This window comes from Rutidosis leptorrhynchoides, chromosome 1 (assembly GCF_046630445.1).
Source record: "Rutidosis leptorrhynchoides isolate AG116_Rl617_1_P2 chromosome 1, CSIRO_AGI_Rlap_v1, whole genome shotgun sequence".
Lineage (NCBI taxonomy): Eukaryota > Viridiplantae > Streptophyta > Magnoliopsida > Asterales > Asteraceae > Rutidosis > Rutidosis leptorrhynchoides.
Genome location: NC_092333.1, coordinates 573,356,519 through 573,375,836, shown reverse-complemented (window position 1 = coordinate 573,375,836; position 19,318 = coordinate 573,356,519).

Genomic DNA, 19,318 nt, shown 5'->3' with positions numbered 1-19,318 from the left:
CAAGAATGCCTTGGTTTATAAAAGGCTTTCGTTCGAAAGATGGGGGATATCACATTGGGAAATCCATAAGTTACGATGTGTTTACTTTGACGCATATATTGCGGGGAACCCAAATGCTATTTTACGCAATGGGTTAAGAAATTATTTTGACTCAATATATCCGAATATTGGACTTCGTGATTTAGAAAAAGCGGCTAACATGCAACATAAAGAAGCATGTTATGCTTACGGATTAGTAATGTTTGCTTCTCACCAAAGTGAGAACAAGAACATCGGGCTACAACTATTAAACAAAACGTTCCCACAAGTGACGGAGTCGGTAATTGAGGTAAGAAATGAGGTTTTTAGATTGTTACGGGACTGTTGGACATTACATAACCCTCGTCCCTTTGACGACGTTACAACACGCTGTCTTATCAATGGCCATAACGGTTATGTTTCACAAGACCAAGGATGGGAAGTAGTCCTAGTAAAACCAGAATGCATGACTTGTTTCTGGACGTATGAATTACGTGTCTTTATTGCCTTTGCTGAACGACTTGTGTACTAGCTAGAATTATCTTCACAACTATCTTGTATCAAAGTTATTGTGTGCTATATTTCATGCTTTATGTAAAATAACGGTACTGTAAGTTTGTAAAATATTGTATAAAAGTTTGAACGCGAAATATTATTATAATCAGTTTTTCATATAGAATTGTAGTAGTTGAATTGTATATTAGCCACTAAGTATGAACTTAACGGGTAGGTACTACCCGAATTTAAACTTATAAAACGCTAATATGAAGAAAAAGCTTTTATAAATGAGTTCATATTATGCTACGAAATACTATTAACTACTCTTAATATTCTGTATGATTAACTTGTTCCATTTGACTATTTTGAAGGAAATGGCACCGACTACTCGACACACCGTGAATATGAATGAAGAGGAATTCCGTACTTTTCTAGCTTCAAACATAGCCGCAGTACAGGCTGCGCTACATACCAACAATAACCTTGGATCTAGCAGTACAGGAAATCGTGTAGGATGCACCTACAAAGAATTCACTGCCTGCAAACCTTTGGAATTTGATGGAACCGAAGGACCGATCGGATTGAAACGGTGGACCGAGAAGGTCGAATCGGTGTTTGCCATAAGTAAGTGTACTGAAGAGGACAAAGTGAAGTACGCTACGCATACCTTCACAGGTTCTGCGTTAACATGGTGGAATACCTATCTAGAGCAACTGGGACAAGATGATGCGTACGCACTACCGTGGTCAGCATTCAAGCACTTGATGAACGAGAAGTACCGTCCCAGAACCGAGGTCAATAAGCTCAAGACAGAACTTAGAGGGTTACGAACCCAAGGATTTGATATTACCATGTACGAAAGACGATTCACAAAATTGTGCCTATTGTGTCCGGGAGCGTTCGAAGATGAGGAAGAGAAGATCGACGCGTTTGTGAAAGGATTACCGGAAAGAATCCAAGAAGATATAAGTTCACACGAGCCCACCTCCATACAACAGGCATGTAGAATGGCTCACACACTAGTGAACCAGATTGAAGATAGAATTAAAGAACAGACTGCTGAAGAGGCCAATGTGAAGCAAGTCAAAAGAAAGTGAGAGGAAAACGGTGATAAGAATCACCAATACAACAACAACAATAACAACAACAACAACAACAACAACAACAACAACAACAACAGCAGCAACTACAACAATCATCCCAACAACAATAACAACTGCAACAACAACAACAATCAGAAGCAGCTATGCCAAAGGTGGGAAAAGTATCACTCGGGGTTCTGCACCAAATTTTGCAATAAGTGTAAAAGAAATAGTCATAGCGCGGTGAAGTGTGAGGTCTACGGACAAGGGGTTAACAGAACGAAAGGAACAAATGGTGTCGGAACGAGTAATGGCGGAGCAAGTAGTGTCGGAGCAAGTTATGCCAATGTAGTATGTTATAAATGTGGAAAACCGGGCCACATTATTAGAAATTGCCCGAACCAGGAGAACACGAATGGACAAGGCCGCGGAAGAGTTTTCAATATTAATGCGGCAGAGGCACAGGAAGACCCAGATCTTGTTACGGGTACGTTTCTTATTGACAATAAATCTGCTTACGTTTTATTTGATTCGGGTGCAGATAGAAGCTATATGAGTAGAGATTTTTGTGCTAAATTAAGTTGTCCATTGACGCCTTTGGATAGTAAATTTTTACTCGAATTAGCAAATGGTAAATTAATTTCAACAGATAATATATGTCGGAATCGAGAAATTAAACTGGTTAGCGAAACATTTAAGATTGATTTGATACCAGTAGAGTTAGGGAGTTTTGATGTGATAATCGGTATGGACTGGTTGAAAGAAGTGAAAGCAGAGATCGTTTGTTACAAAAATGCAATTCGCATTATACGACAAAAAGGAAAACCCTTAATGGTGTACGGAGAAAAGGGCAACACGAAGCTACATCTTATTAGTAATTTGAAGGCACAAAAACTAATAAGAAAAGGTTGCTATGCTGTTCTAGCACACGTCGAGAAAGTACAAACTGAAGAAAAGATCATCAATGATGTTCCCGTTGCAAAAGAATTTCTCGATGTATTTCCGAAAGAATTACCGGGATTACCCCCACATCGATCCGTTGAATTTCAAATAGATCTTATACCAGGAGCTGCACCAATAGCTCGTGCTCCTTACAGACTCGCACCCAGCGAGATGAAAGAACTGCAAAGCCAATTACAAGAACTTTTAGAGCGTGGTTTCATTCGACCAAGCACATCACCGTGGGGAGCTCCTGTTTTGTTTGTCAAGAAGAAAGATGGTACATTCAGGTTGTGTATCGACTACCGAGAGTTGAACAAACTTACCATCAAGAACCGCTACCCACTATCGAGAATCGATGACTTATTTGATCAACTACAAGGTTCATCTATTTATTCAAAGATTGACTTACGTTCCGGGTATCATCAAATGCGGGTGAAAGAAGATGATATTCCAAAGACTGCTTTCAGAACACGTTACGGTCATTACGAGTTTATGGTCATGCCGTTTGGTTTAACTAATGCACCAGCTGGGTTCATGGACCTTATGAACCGAGTGTGTGGACTATACCTTGACAAGTTTGTCATTGTTTTCATTGATGACATACTTATTTACTCAAAGAATGACCAAGAACACGGTGAACATTTGAGAAAGGTGTTAGAAGTATTGAGGAAGGAAGAATTGTACGCTAAGTTTTGAAAGTGTGCATTTTGGTTGGAAGAAGTTCAATTCCTCGGTCACATAGTGAACAAAGAAGGTATTAAGGTGGATCCGGCAAAGATAGAAACTGTTGAAAAGTGGGAAACCCCGAAAACTCCGAAACACATACGCCAGTTTTTAGGACTAGCTGGTTACTACAGAAGGTTCATCCAAGACTTTTCCAGAATAGCAAAATCCTTGACTGCATTAACGCATAAAGGGAAGAAATTTGAATGGAATGATGAACAAGAGAAAGCGTTTCAGTTATTGAAGAAAAAGCTAACTACGGCACCTATATTGTCATTGCCTGAAGGGAATGATGATTTTGTGATTTATTGTGACGCATCAAAGCAAGGTCTCGGTTGTGTATTAATGCAACGAACAAAGGTGATTGCTTATGCGTCTAGACAATTGAAGATTCATGAACAAAATTATACGACGCGTGATTTGGAATTAGGCGCAGTTGTTTTTGCATTAAAGACTTGGAGGCACTACTTATATGGGGTCAAAAGTATTATATATACCGACCACAAAAGTCTTCAACACATATTTAATCAGAAACAACTGAATATGAGGCAGCGTAGGTGGATTGAATTGTTGAATGATTACGACTTTGAGATTCGTTACCACCCGGGGAAGGCAAATGTGGTAGCCGATGCCTTGAGCAGGAAGGACAGAGAACCCATTCGAGTAAAATCTATAAATATAATGATTCATAATAACCTTACTACTCAAATAAAGGAGGCGCAACAAGGAGTTTTAAAAGAGGAAAATTTAAAGGATGAAATTCCCAAAGGATCGGAGAAGAATCTTAATATTCGGGAAGACAGAACCCGGTATAGGGCTGAAAGAATTTGGGTACCAAAATTTAGAGATATGAGAGAAATGGTACTTAGAGAAGCTCATAAAACTAGATACTCAAAACATCCTGGAACGGAGAAGATGTACAAGGATCTTAAGAAACATTTTTGGTGGCCAGGTATGAAAGCCGATATTGCTAAATATGTAGGAGAATGTTTGACGTGTTCTAAGGTCAAAGCTGAACATCAGAAACCATCAGGTCTACTACAACAACCTGAAATCCCGGAATGGAAATGGGAAAACATTACCATGGATTTCATTACTAAATTGCCAAGGACTGCAAGTGGTTATGATACTATTTGGGTAATAGTTGATCGTCTCACCAAGTCAGCACACTTCCTGCCAATAAGAGAAGATGACAAGATGGAGAAGTTAGCACGACTGTATTTGAAGGAAGTCGTCTCCAGACATGGAATACCAATCTCTATTATCTCTGATAGGGATGACAGATTTATTTCAAGATTCTGGCAGACATTACAGCAAGCATTAGGAACTCGTCTAGACATGAGTACTGCCTATCATCCACAAACTGATGGGCAGAGCGAAAGGACGATACAAACGCTTGAAGACATGCTACGAGCATGTGTTATTGATTTCGGAAACAGTTGGGATCGACATCTACCGTTAACAGAATTTTCCTACAACAACAGCTACCATTCAAGCATTGAGATGGCGTCGTTTGAAGCACTTTATGGTAGAAAGTGCAGGTCTCCGATTTGTTGGAGTGAAGTGGGGGATAGACAGATTACGGGTCCGGAGATAATACAAGAATCTACCGAGAAAATTATCCAAATTCAACAAAGATTGAAAACCGCCCAGAGTCGACAAAAGAGCTACGCGGACAGTAAAAGAAAAGATATAGAGTTTGAAATTGGAGAAATGGTCATGCTTAAGGTTTCACCTTGGAAAGGCGTTGTTCGATTTGGTAAACGGGGGAAACTAAATCCAAGGTACATTGGACCATTCAAGGTTATAGATCGTGTCGGACCAGTAGCTTACCAACTGGAGCTACCTCAACAACTCGCGGCTGTACATAACACTTTCCACGTCTCAAATTTGAAGAAATGTTTTGCTAAATAAGATCTCACTATTCCATTAGACGAAATCCAAATCAACAAAAAACTTCAATTCATCGAAGAACCCGTCGAAATAATGGATCGTGAGGTTAAAAGACATAAACAAAACAAGATACCAATTGTTAAGGTTCGATGGAATGCTTGTAGAGGACCCGAGTTCACCTGGGAGCGCGAAGATTAGATGAAGAAGAAATACCCGCATCTATTTCCAGAAGATTCGTCAACACCTCCAACAGCTTAAAATTTCGGGACGAAATTTATTTAACGGGTAGGTACTGTAGTGACCTGAACTTTTCCATGTTTATATATATTAATTGAGATTGATATTTACATGATTAAATGTTTCCAACATGTTAAGCAATCAAACTTGTTAAGACTTGATTAATTGAAATAGGTTTCATATAGACAATTGACCACCCAAGTTGACCGGTGATTCACGAACGTTAAAACTTGTAAAAACTATACGATGACATATATATGGTTATATATATAGTTAACATGATTTTATTATAAGTATGTATCTCATTAGGTATTTTAACAATGAGTTATATACATAAAAATGAGACTATTAATTTAAGAAACTCGAAAACGATATATATAACGATTATCGTTATAACAACGTCTTACTAGGTACATATGAATCATATTAAGATATTGATACACTTGGTTAATTATGTTAAATGATAAGTAAATATATTATTAAGTGTATTAACAATGAAATACATATGTAAAAATAAGACTACTAACTTAATGATTTCGAAACGAGACATATATGTAACGATTATCGTTGTAACGACATTTAACTGTATATACATCATACTAAGATATATTATATATCATAATATCATGATAATATAACAATTTAACATCTCATTTGTTATAATAAACAATGGGTTAACAACATTCAACAAGATCGTTAACCTAAAGGTTTCAAAACAACATTTACATGTAACGACTAACGATGACTTAACGACTCAGTTAAAATGTATATACATGTAGTGTTTTAATATGTATTCATAAACTTTTGAAAGACTTCAAGACACTTATCAAAATACTTCTACTTAACAAAAATGCTTACAATTACATCCTCGTTCAGTTTCATCAACAATTCTACTCGTATGCACCCGTATTCGTACTCGTACAATACACAGCTTTTAGATGTATGTACTATTGGTATATACACTCCAATGATCAGCTCTTAGCAGCCCATGTGAGTCACCTAACACATGTGGGAACCATCATTTGGCAACTAGCATGAAATATCTCATAAAATTACAAAAATATGAGTAATCATTCATGACTTATTTACATGAAAACAAAATTACATATCCTTTATATCTAATCCATACACCAACGACCAAAAACACCTACAAACACTTTCATTCTTCAATTTTCTTCATCTAATTGATCTCTCTCAAGTTCTATCTTCAAGTTCTAAGTGTTCTTCATAAATTCCAAAAGTTATAGTTTCATAAAATCAAGAATACTTCCAAGATTGCAAGTTTACTTCCAAGTTTTCTAAATCCATTCCAAGTAATCATCCAAGATCAAGAAATATTTGTTACTTACAGTAGGTTATCTTTCTAATACAAGGTAATAATCATATTCAAACTTTAATTCAATTTACATAACTATAACAATCTTATTTCGAGTGGAAATCTTACTTGAAATTGTTTTCATGTCATGATTCTGCTTCAAGAACTTTCAAGCCATCCAATGATCCTTTGAAGCTAGATCTATTTTTCTCATTTCCAGTAGGTTTATCCAAGGAACTTTAGGTAGTAATGATGTTCATAACATCATTCGATTCATACATATAAAGTTATCTTATTCGAAGGTTTAAACTTGTAATCACTAGAACATAGTTTAGTTAATTCTAAACTTGTTCGCAAATAAAAGTTAATCCTTCTAACTAGACTTTTAAAATCAACTAAACACATGTTCTATATCTATATGATATGCTAACTTAATGATTTAAAACCCGGAAACACGATAAACACCATAAAACTGAATATACGCCGTCGTAGTAAAACCGGGGGCTGTTTTGGTTGGGATAATTAAAAGCTAAGAAGAACTTTGATTTAAAAGCTATACTTCTGGAAAAATGATTTTTCTTATGAACATGAAACTATATCCAAAAATCATGGTTTAACTCAAAGTGAAAGTATGTTTTTCAAAATGGTCATCAAGATGTCGTTCTTTCGATGAAAATGACTACCTCTTTCAAAAACGACTTGTAACTTGTATTTCTGACTATAAACCTATACCTTTTCTGTTTAGTTTCATAAAGTCAAGTTCAATACGAAACCGTGGCAGCTTAAATCACTCAAAACGGATTAGAAACGAAGAAATGGCGAGCAAAACAAAATTGGTAAAAACTACTCATTTTAGCTACGTGAAAATTGGTAACAAATCTATTCCAACCATAACTTAATCAACTTGTATTGTATATTATGTAATCTTGAGATACCATAGACACGTATACAATGTTTCAACCTATCATGTCGACACATCTATATATATTTCGGAACAACCATAGACACTCTATATGTGAATGTTGGAGTTAGCTATACAGGGTTGAGGTTGATTCCAAAATATATATAGTTTGAGTTGTGATCAATACTGAGATATGTATACATTGGGTCGTGGATTGATTCAAGATAATATATATCGATTTATTTCTGTACATCTAACTGTGGACAACTAGTTGTAGGTTACTAACGAGGACAGCTGACTTAATAAACTTAAAACATCAAAATGTATTAAAAGTGTTGTAAATATATTTTGAACATACTTTGATATATATGTACATATTTGTTATAGGTTCGTGAATCGACCAGTGGCCAAGTCTTACTTCCCGACGAAGTAAAAAAATCTGTGAAAGTGAGTTATAGTCCCACTTTTAAAATCTAATGTTTTTGGGATGAGAATACATGCAGGTTTTATAAATGATTTACAAAATAGACACAAGTACGTGAAACTACATTCTATGGTTAAATTATCGAAATCGAATATGCCCCTTTTTATTAAGTCTGGTAATCTAAGAATTAGGGAACAGACACTCTAATTGACGCGAATCCTAAAGATAGATCTATTGGGCCTAACAAACCCCATCCAAAGTACCGGATGCTTTAGTACTTCGAAATTTACATCATATCCGAAGGGTGTCCCGGAATGATGGGGATATTCTTAAATATGCATCTTGTTAATGTCGGTTACCAGGTGTTCACCATATGAATGATTTTTATCTCTATGTATGGGATGTGTATTGAAATATGAAATCTTGTGGTCTATTATTATCATTTGATAATATATAGGTTAAACCTATAACTCACCAACATTTTTGTTGACATTTAAAGCATGTTTATTCTCAGGTGAATACTAAGAGCTTCCGCTGTTGCATACTAAAATAAGGACAAGATTTGGAGTTCATGTTTGTATGATATTGTGTAAAAACTGCATTCAAGAAACTGATTTCGATGTAACATATTTGTATTGTAAACCATTATGTAATGGTCGTGTGTAAACAGGATATTTTAGATTATCATTATTTGATAATCTACGTAAAGCTTTTTAAACCTTTATTTATGAAATAAAGGTTATAGTTTGTTTTAAAAATGAATGCAGTCTTTGAAAAACGTCTCATATAGAGGTTAAAACCTCGCAACGAAATCAATTAATATGGAACGTTTTTAATCAATAAGAACGAGACATTTCAGGTGGCAGTTCCCAGTCACAGTTTCCTCAGACTACCTATCAAAACCTCCAAATTCCATTTTCGTTTAACCAAGCCCTTCCAAATCAGATGATATACCTATTTCAAGTTCCCGAGACGAGAAAGAAGTGTACCTATAAACAGTTTCGAGACTGCAAACCCCTTGAGTACAGCGGTCACACAAACCCTACGATGACCCTCAACTGGTTAAGAGAAGTAGAGAGAGCGTTGGAGGCATGTTTCTGTGAGCCAGAATCTATAGTACTGTTTGCTAGTAGGCTTCTTAAAGGTGATGAGATGGAATGGTGAGATTATATTACAGCATATTTGCCCAAGGAACAGATCAGCCAAATAACTTGGGAACAGTTCGCTGCTAAGGTTCGTGAGCAGTATTGTTCTGAATATGAGATGGAAAGATTAAAAACTGAGTTTTTGAGTATGAAGATGACCGAAAGCATGACAATTAATGAGGTTTTTAGAGATTTTACATCGAAGCTAAGATTTGTTAAACAAGGGTGATTAAACCGGAATATAGAACAGTTGCAAGATTTGCAACAACTTTGGCACAAGCTCATGAGATGGCTAAGGTTACTGAAAGTGATGTAATGGCAGCAAAAAAAGAAAGTTCAAAAGGTGGATCTTTTGGAGGAAAATCAGAAGGCCAAACCGGAGGTCAGTCTGTTCAACAATAAAGTAAGCAATCAGGATTTCGTGGTAAGAAGTCTGGCGGGTTTATATAGAAAAGTAAGTCTGGTATTAGTGGATCAGGTTCAAGTCAGTCTGGGTGGTGTAATGTTTGTAAGTCAACCCATGTCGGTCCATGTTCTCCAATGACCATAAGGTGTTTGAAATGTGGAGTGTTAGGTAATGAATCAACAACTTGTTCTTTTAAGTCTAATGTTTGTTGGAGTTGCCATCAAGAAGGACATAGATCAGTGAGTTGCCCATCTGCGTCAAGAGCCGGTTCTGGGGCAGGGTCAGGAGCGAGGTGTGACGACCCGGGAATTTCTGACCAAAATTTAAACTTAATCTTTATATGATTTTGATACGATAAGCAAAGTCTGTAATGTTGAGTCTCAAAATTTTGAACTATTTCATTTATTCATTTGACTTTCGACTGCTCCCGACGATTCACAAACAATTGTTTGTAAATAAATATGTATATTTATATAAATGTAAGTATATATAATAATTTGAAATTTTAAAATAAACATTTGAATTAAAGATGTAAAATAATAAATAGAATGATTAAGTAACTATTATATATATATATATATATATATATATATATATATATATATATATATATATGATATCTATAAAGAAGTATTATGATATATACATTGGAGTATATATAAAATATATAAATATTATATGTATTGCATATATAATATAATTATTAGAAATTACATAATTAGTAAAATGTAATAATAATATATGAAATTACAAATTTAAAATATAGTTATATTAGTATTTAGGCTATTACTTTCATTATTATTAGTGATATTAATATCAATATTATTATTATTATATGTATATATGATATATATATATATATATATATATATATATATATATATATATATATATATATATATATATATATATATATATATATATATATATATATATATATATATATATATATATATATATATATATATATATATATATGAAATTGGATACCTTTAATTACTAATATTATTGTTATTATTAGTAATAACATTAGTATTGTATTTAGGAGTAAAGTTTTGATTAAGATTATTATTATTATTATTATTATTATTATTATTATTATTATTATTATTATAATATCCATTAAAATAAAAATCATTATTTATGTTATGATATGTTCATTAATAATATCAGTGTTATTGTTATAAATTATTATTATTAATATTAATTGATAATATTATCATAAATTATTATCATTATTATTTATATAATAATAATAATAATAATAATAATTATTATTATTATTATTAATTAATTAATTTATATATTTATTAATATTAATTTAATTATAAAAAAAAGGTCAAGAACTCGTACGAATTCTGTTTCCCTTCACCATCAAGCTTTAATTTTTTTATTTTTTTCCTGATGTCTTCTTCTCTCTGATTATTCCTGTCAATACCCATTTTTCATAATATAATCGATCACCTCTTATTATTATGGAATGTGATTCGTTTTATCCACCATCAATATCTCTAACAACTAGTACCGTCCTTCAACAGAATTAAATAAAAAAAAATATATACATATATACAGCAGCGATGAACTTTGTCACGATGGCTTCTAAACCAAAGTCAAAATTTTGAATCAAGTTTAAAAATCTAAAAATGCAGAAGTGATTCAAATCAGGTCGGGAATCTTCCTGTAAATTTTCAAGTTCTAATTCAAAAAATCAAAGATGAATTTGAGAGTCAAAGTTTAGGAACAAAAAGTCAAACGATTTTTCTTTGGACAAATTCGAGCTACATGTTATGTTTAAGGTAAAAATTATGATTTCAAAAGTTTCTATGATTGATTTATTATATATTTCATGATGTAATTATAATCCAAAAGAGCCTAGAATCTAAAATCACGATTGGGGTTCATATTGTTCTTCGTGAAAGTGTTCTGCTGTTGCTGCTTTCAATTTTCTTCTGTTAATTTCAAACACCCAAGGTCATTTTCATTTCGATTTCTAGCCCAAATTCCAAACCTTTAGATTGTTACTGATGTTGATTGCTACTCTAGTCGATCCAATTTTTATTTGAAGAAGATGATGTAAACAGGAAGTAGTTAGTTAAATAGATTAGGATTTGAATTAAAACAGATAAGTCAGACGGATCAGTTGGTTTAGAGTGTTAGCGGGTGAGCGGGAGGTCGTGGGTTCGAATCCCGTCGCTGGCAGTTTGTTTCTTTTTAAATGCTCCTAAGGTATTTATTGATATTTTAATTATTATTATTATTATTATTATTATTATTATTATTATTATTATTATTATTATTATTATTATTATTATTATTATTATTATTATTATTATTATTATTAAGTATTGTTATTATTATTATTGTTATAATTATTATCATAAGTATTATCATATATTTAATTATTATTATTATCATTGGTGTTATAATTATTAGTATTATTAATTTACACTTATTATTATTATTATAATTATAGTAAGTAAGTTGTTACTAATATTATTATTACTAACAAAGTATTAATATTTGGGATTATTAATATTATTATCATTATTATTGATATTGTTAGTATTATAAGTATTACAAATATCATATTTATGGCTACAAGCATTAGGAACATTGTTTATCATTAATATATTTTTATAAATAAAATTATTATAAATTGTGTCAGTTTAGTATTATTATCATTATTATGATTATGATTATTATTAGTATTATAATTATGAAAATAATACAAATTAGTATTATTTTATAAATACTAGTATTAGTATCATTTTAGACTTATTATTATTAACAAAAGTATTATTATTAAGATTACCGTTAGTAATAAGATCGTTATAATTATTATCATTATTAGGTATTAGGTATTAGGTATTATTAAAATGATTATTTTCATTACCATCATTACTAAATTTCATTTGATTAAAAACTACTATTATTATCATAAGAGTTATTATTAAAGCTATCATTAACAGTAAAATTAATATTTTTATAGTTATTATTACTATCATTATAGTTATCACTAAGAATATTAAAATTATTATTTTTATTAGTAATATTAAGTATTATCAATATTATCATTTTTACCATTACAAATATTATTTTAGCATTATTATGATTACTAGTTTCAACAAACAAATGATACATGTAAGAATATATTTAACATACATAACTTAACTATATAAATACTTTTATATATAAAATGAATACATTTAATAAAAAAATAAAAAATGAAAAATATATAAGTTGATGATATAAAAATTATATCACTAATAAATTTATATATATATATTTGTTCAATTTTAATTATATATATTAATAAATATACAAATGATATAGGTTCGTGAATTCGAGGCCAACCCTGCATTGTTCAATGTCGTCATATGTATTTTTACTACAAAATACAGTATAGTGAGTTTCATTTGCTCTCTTTTTAAATGCTTTTGCAATATATATTTTTGGGACTGAGAATACATGCGCTGCTTTTATAACTGTTTTATGAAATAGACACAAGTACTTAAAACTACATTGTATGGTTGGATTACTATACCGAATATCGCCCCTTCAAGTCTGGTAGCCTAAGAATTAGGGAAATGACCCCTAATTGACGCGAATCCTAAAGATAGATCTATGGGCCTAACAAACCCCATCCTGAAATTTGGAATGCTTTAGTACTTCGATTTAAATGCTGATTGCGATTGCCAATATTATGGCATACTTGCGAGTATGCGGGGGATATTCTATATGCATTATGTTAATGTCGGTTATCACGTGTTCATCATACGAATGGATTTTATACACTTGTGAGTGTAATGATACTTATGGAAAAATTGAAATCTTGTGGTCTATTAAAATAATAGAAATGATTGTTATGATAAACTAATGAACTCACCAACCTTTTGGTTGACATTTTAAAGCATGTTTATTTTCAGGTATTAAAGAAATCTTCCGCTGTGCATTTGCTCATTTTAGAGATACTACTTGGAGTCATTCATGACATATTTCAAAAGACGTTGCATTCGAGTCATTGAGTTCATCACGAATATTATTAAGTAAATTATATTTGGATATATTATGAAATGGTATGCATGCCGTCAACTTTCGATGTAATGAAAGTTTGTCTTTTAAAAACGAATGCAAAGTTTGTAAAATGTATCATATAGAGGTCAAGTACCTCGCGATGTAACCAAATGTAATGTATTCGTCCAGATGGATTAGGACGGGTTATTAAAGGTGGTATCAGAGCGGTGGTCTTAGCAAACCAGGTCTTGTATTAGTGTGTCTAACTGATAGTTGTTTAGATGCATTAGTGAGTCTGGACTTCGACCGTGTCTGCATGTCAAAACTTTTGCTTATCATTTAGTGTCGAAAATTATTTGCTTATCATCCTTAAGGTCTAGATACATCTTACTACCTCTATTGCATAGACAGTGTATAGATAAATTCATATCTTAGCATATCTGTTATTGTTACCTTTGCCTGACAGCTTCCGTCGATTCCTCCGTAACTTATGGAATTTTAGTATTATATATGCATATGTAAATTATGTTTTGCAGGGTACTAATCTACATCCTATAATCTATTTCTTATCGAAAATACTTCATCTGATCGTACGAGATGAATCCCTTAACTAGTTCGAGTCCCTCAGATTTCGATAGCTATTCCGATAGTTATTCCGATAACTATTCTGACATGGATATTCACCTAAGTTCCGGAAGCAGCGTCACCAAAATGAATCAACCAATCAGCCATCCCCAATTCATCTGATGGGTTCGTAGTCAATTTAATCAATGGAGACGCGAAGAAGGCGATCCTTTCCACCAATCGAATTCACCTCTTGGCGATGAACCTGAAGCACTTACCGGCGAACCTATCCGAAACACCATTTTAGCCTCATTTCCAGAGTAGCTCATCATGATCATATGCTATCTCAAATTCTAGATCTTATTCATCCACTCGTCCAAACCGACAATCATCCCGGAGTAATCGAAGAAGTCAACGACCTTCGCGCTTGAGTAATCAATTTGGAAATTATGGTGCAAAATTTACCAGCTTCAACAATATCATCGGCACCAACAATACCATTAGTAACAGCACCAGTACCATCAACAATCCATGCCTCAACATCTCATTCTATACCTCGAGTATAATCACCGTTCTACGTATCATTTTACATCTATTATCTTCGTTCTTCATGGCGATTATGTAATCTCTAAAGTTTTAGAGATTTTTCATTCTAGTTCCAACCGAAAATCAAATGAGATTAATACATATTAACTCATTAAATCCATGATTACACCTGAAGAAAATGTATATGTATATATATTTTCATAAAGATTGTAATTGAAAAATTCCTTTGTACAAACTGTTAATGGTGAAAATATTTTAACGGGTAGGTAATACCCGAGGAATATTTAGATTTCACATTAATATGTTACACTGTACATTCTTTAAATCTGACTCAACGGTCATTTACTATCCTACTTACATCCACAGATATACGAATCCATTCGCCACAGAATAACCATTTTCATTCAATTTCAAATTTGAATTTTGACTTATTAGAATTCAACAAGTGGCATAATGAAGAAAACATTTGACAAAAAAAAATTTGTTAGAAACAAACAAATTAACTATGAAAATTTTTGTTAAGAATCCACGCTAACTGTTTCCAGCTAACTGTTCCTAGCTAACTGATTACATTTTATTTATCGCAGTTTATTTATCACAATTTAATTATCGCAATTTTATTTATCATCATTTAATTTCTGTTATTTACTTTACGCACTTTATTTATCGTCATTTAATTTCTGTTTTTATTTTACGCACTTTAAATATCAGGACACGTATACAAGGTTTTGACATATCATATCGACGCATCTATATATATTATTTGGAATAACAATAGACACTCTATATGCAGTAATGATCGAGTTAGCTATACACGGTTGAGGTTGATTCTACAATAATATATATACTTTGAGTTGTGATCGAGTCTGAGACATGTACACGGGTCACGATACGTATTAATTAATTCAAATATTATATATTAAACTGTATATGAATTATTGGACTATTAACTGTGGACTATCGACTATGGACTAATAACATTGGACAATTAAAATGAATTAAAATATTGATTATAACATATGAAACTAAACATTTCTTCAAGTTTGCCACTTGATTTCATCTTAAACCTCGTTTGTATCTTGATGATTACAATCTGCGTTTAAACCTTTCATGATTCTTGAAAACACCTCAATCGAGGGGATGAACCAACCGCACTTCATCTACGGAAGGAAAGATTTATGCATATAGTTATGCACCTGAAAACACTCGAAACCTGCGTAAACGTTTAACACGTATCTGTGCTAGCTCCTTTGGCGTTGTTATAACCGAAAATCATTTTGCAATCTCATTCCAAAGTAGCCAATTTTGTCACAGCTCCACCAAATCAACTTCGACTTTCATTCGGATTAGCCTTATTATAACCTTGATTATATAAGTTGCCTTTCGTCATCGTTGCCGGAGAACCGTTTATATCTCATCACATTAGCAGTAAACTTACCAACAACTTTGTTGATCTTTGACTTTCTGAAAAATCATTATATTTGTTCATTAAAACCCTATCATATATTCATCCACATCTTGTAACGAGAACTACCATACCAATTATTGGGAATCAGCAATCAGTACTTTGAAAACTCGCAATGTTTCTACATCAACAGTTATATGTATACATATAACATTTATCTATTAGAAATATGATCTTTCACTCTGAAATTCTGAAAAGCGGAATATGCGAAATTATGAAGGAGGCTGTGGACAAATCACAAGGACTAAACTTGTACATAAAGAATCCTGATGATTCCATTTCTGATGAAATCTTTAGCAAATATCTTGATCCTTAATCGCTCTAAATCATCGTGAATGGATTTCTTCATCACAATTTGATTCTAACATTCCAAGATATTATCGTATCTTTCATTATAAATATCCTCAATATTTCTGAAGATATCTTCATAAATATTCTCGTCCGATATTAATTATCTCTCCGCGCTATCTGTGATATATCATAAAAGGAAACTAATTTAGTTTCTAAATTCTGAAACCTTCGAGTTTAAGATATGAATGATTTTGATGTAGTGTTGGGAATTAAAGCATGAGTTAGTATAATATAATGACACTTGATCAACGTGATTATATTATAGTAAGTCATGCTGAGTTTCTAAATGAAACGTGATGATTCACAGATCATAACGTCATCATGTGCCATGCTACACGACTCTTGTATTCTATTTAACCTCTAAACATATCAAGAAAATATTTTTCTTGATGATTCAACCTTTTCCAAGGTATTCTAGTAATTTAACCAACCAAGATCGTGCTATTACAATTTCTATTTTAGAACATTAACTCTGTTCATTCTGAAATTCATATCTACAAATTCTGGACTATTTTTCGCTTGACTTAAAGTCGGGAAGAGAAAACAAAAGAATGGGACCCCAACATATAAAAGAAATGAAGAGGGTGGATTTATAGTGTAAAATTTGACAGAGCAATCAAGACAGATCATCGCATTTAACCAAAAAGGATTCTAATTTTCTTAATTATCGGAGAACCAAATTTTATTACGAATATTTTCTCTAAATTCCTTGAACTCTGGAAATCAACCATATCTACGTCAAAAGATATGACGAAACATTATTTATTCATTTCACTCTTTTGTGATAGCTTCATTCGTACTCTTCGAATAATCGAATTGTTTTATTCGTATTACTCAATGATGATAAAACTCTATTTATCAACTCATATTCATTATGAAAACATTTTTATTGTTAGTCATGATGTGACGACCCGGAAATTTCCGATCAAATTTAAACTTAATCTTTATTTGTTTCCAACACGATAAGCAAAGTCTGTGTTGTTAAGTCTCAAAAAGTTTAAACTATTGTCGTACATCAACTATTGTCGTACATTCAATTAACCTGTGACCATTCCCGACTATTCACGAACCAATGGGTAAATAATTATATATATATATATATATATATATATATATATATATATATATATATATATATATATATATATATATATATATATATATATAAGTGAATATATAATAATTTAAATTAATAATTATACATTAATCAATTGGAATTAATAATGTAAGATAATAAACAAAATAATTAAGTTACTGTTACAATTAACATATATAAATAGAGATATAATACTAATATAAATCTATATAATATATATATATATATATATATATATATATATATATATATATATATATATATATATATATATATATATATATATATATATATATATATATATATAAATGTAAGAAAATATATTAATTTAAAGTAATAAAATATAATTTAAACATTTGGAATTTAAGATGTAAGGTTAATATATTATATGAAAAATACCAGTTAAAGTATAAATATTATAATAATTACTTTCATTATTAATGTAAATATTAATCTAAATAATTGTATAATATCATGGGTACATATGAAATTTGATAAGTATAAGTTGTTGTATTATTATTATTAGTATTAATATTATTATAAGTAGTGTTATTATTAGCATTATTAATAATATTATTATTATCATTCTTATTTTGATTAGTATTACTAAACTTATTAAAAATTATCATTTTTATTATTATCATTAATAATGTGATCATTATTATATTTACAATTATAATCATCATTAGTTATTATCATTAGTATTATTGATATTATTATCATTATTAAATTCTGTTATTTTTATTACTAGCTTCATTATTATTAATAAAATTAATATTAAATAGTAATGTTTACATAAAATTAACATTATTATGTTCCTATATATAAATAATATGCAAAGATATATATATATATATATATATATATATATATATATATATATATATATATATATATATATATACATAATATATATAGATATATATACATAAGGAAATCAGTATTATTATTTATTATTATTAATATTATTGTTATTAATTTTATTATTAATATTATTAGAAAGATTTAATTATTATTAATATAATTATAATTAATATAAAATCGTACGTTTTTTTATATATATATATATACCAATCAAACTGTACTGGATTGTTTCCCTTGTCTACAATTCGGTAAAAAGAATCGAAAGTAGATATAGATATATCCAAATGTTGTTATCTATCAAAATCACCTTTTATTTTTTTATTTTCTTCCCCTTGTGCTGAATAAAGATTGTAGACTCTTTCTCCTTTAATTAGGACGATCGATTACTTAATTTATTTATTGAACTCCTTCTCGAATTTTCCACCAGCACTCACAATTACACCAAAATCCATTTCCAGTTTTTTTAATCGAATTTAACACAAAAGGGTGCAAGCAGCTCGGTACCCTGTCTCTAAACTTAAATTTCAAATTCTTGAATTCGAAAGTTATTGCAAATTGTGTTAATGCAGTTAGGTTAGGAATTTACTAGTCAATCTTTCTTCAAAATCCCAACTTCTAATTCTAAATATCAAGTGTGAATTTCTGAGTCAAACCTTTATTTAAAAAAAGTCAAACTTTTTGTTCATAATCAAATTCGAATTCAAATTGATGTTTTTAGATTCAATTAAGGTTACAAAAAGTTTCTAATAATGATTTAGCATCTTTTTCATGTTTTAATCGTTGGCTAAAACACATTTAATATTCGAATTTGGATTTGGGTTTTATATCAGGGTT